The sequence below is a fragment of the Macaca mulatta genome, chromosome X, assembly GCF_049350105.2.
Source record: "Macaca mulatta isolate MMU2019108-1 chromosome X, T2T-MMU8v2.0, whole genome shotgun sequence".
Lineage (NCBI taxonomy): Eukaryota > Metazoa > Chordata > Mammalia > Primates > Cercopithecidae > Macaca > Macaca mulatta.
Window position 1 is genome coordinate 100,687,294 of NC_133426.1, and position 1,875 is coordinate 100,689,168.

At 45.4% G+C, this 1,875-nt stretch overlaps 1 pseudogene; it reads right to left on the reverse strand.

The window, feature by feature from the left end:
• Positions 1 to 326: 326 nt before the first annotated feature.
• Positions 327 to 1,562, reverse strand: LOC699439 (developmental pluripotency-associated protein 4-like; annotated as a pseudogene).
• Between the last annotated feature and the right edge of the window lie 313 nt (positions 1,563 to 1,875).

Sequence of the window (1,875 nt, forward strand, 5' to 3'; positions counted from 1 at the left end):
AAACAAAACAAAACAAAAAAGAGCTGCTGCTGAAGTCATGTCTATTTTCGCAAAGTAGTCTGAATGAGTTTTTCTACATATTAACTACAATTTATGGTAATTTGTGAAATCTTTTTCCATTTTTATATGTAAGAGTCTCTATCTCCACTCACAAAGCAACAGGCACTGCTAGGGGTCTTAGGCTAACATCTGCCACCCCACTAGTCTGCATGGCCCATAAACAGGTGTGCAGAGGACCCGAGTTCACCTGTCAGCAGCACCGCGGTATCCGACTCTCCAGCCTTTCTGCCATTAATTGCCTCACATGTGGCCTTTTTCCTGATATTCTATTCCCATTGGAGGCTTTTTATTAAGACCTTGTTCCTGTGAACACATATGGGGCCCAACATATTGTCTTCAAGATGCGGGGGTGGAAAATTGGAGGCAGGAAGCAAGAAGAGTGCACTCACTCTCCCTTCTTGCTTTTCTGGAACCCAGGCCTGACCAGCATGAAACTGCAGGTGAACCCAACCGTCTGTGTCGGCAGGGAGACTTTTCCCATGGACCACACACCACCTGACACCACAGGCCTCTTGTGGAGGTTCCACTGCATCTGGCGTCCTCGCCCTGGCTGAAATTCTCACCCAGGAGGCCAGCAAAGCCTCTGGGGCAGAAGTTGTCACCACAACTGTATTAACTCCCTCAAGGAGAGCACTGGAATCTTCCAGGGCAGGCGGCCCCTCCGCAGGGGAATGGCCACTTCAGGAGGATGTGTCTCAGAACTTTGCAGGGATGTTTCCCCTTTTTCCACCTTTAATTTTTTTTTTTTTTTTTTTTTTTTTTTTTTTTTTTTTTTTTTTTTTTTTTTTGAGACGGAGTCTCGCTCTGTCGCCCAGGCTGGAGTGCAGTGGTGCGATCTCGGCTGACTGCAAGCTCTGCTTCTCGGGTTCACGCCATTCTCCTGCCTCAGCCTCCTGAGTAGCTGGGACTACAGGCACCCGCCACCGTGCCCGGCTAATTTTTTGTATTTTTAGTAGAGACGGGGTTTCACTGTGGTCTCAATCTCCTGACCTTGTGATCCGCCCGCCTCGGCCTCCCAAAGTGCTGGGATTACAGGCGTGAGCCACCGCGTCCGGCTCCACCTTTAATTTTTTTTGCAATGATTTCCGGATTTTGGTCTCTTTTGCTGTGCTAGGAAAATCCTTTTGATTCGGGTAGGCAAAGGCACACAGGCGCTTATATGCATCCAATTTCTGGCCTTTGGAGCTCAGCTCCAATTGTTGGCACCAGGCACGCAGAATGTGCTGGTGAATCAGATGAACAGGTGACAGTTTAGAGGGTGATGGAGGGATTGGTATCTTCTTCTGAGGTCTGGGGTTGTCAGTGTACTCTGCCTTCTTCTTAGGACAGAGCACTTTATTGCCTTTGACAGACATTTTTTCTTTGGTTCCCTTTGTGGATGTTCCTGGCAAAGCAATCATGTTTGGTTGATTAGACGCCTACTGCTCCTCTTCCCTCGACTTCTCTGTGGAGGTCTCCTTGCCTTTTGCCTTCTCCATACTTGTAGATGAAGCGGAGCCTCGCAAGATGCTTCCAAAATGGCCCCGGCCCCAAGATTGCTGTTTGCAAAGTCCTAAATTCTTAAGTAAGCTGATAGAATGTCAAAGCAGAAAATGCATTTTATTTTTAATATGTTTAGTGCAATAATAGCTTTCAATCAGGCTCTTTCACATTCTTTGGGAAAAGCATTAAAAAATTAAGAAATTATTCTCTTTCAATGATTTCCATATTAATCAACAAAACAGAGTCAGTTTTTGTTCAAAAACATGCAAAATTGAACAATATATTAATTTGTGATATGAAGCAACTAGGTAAACCTACAATCAATAGCAAATT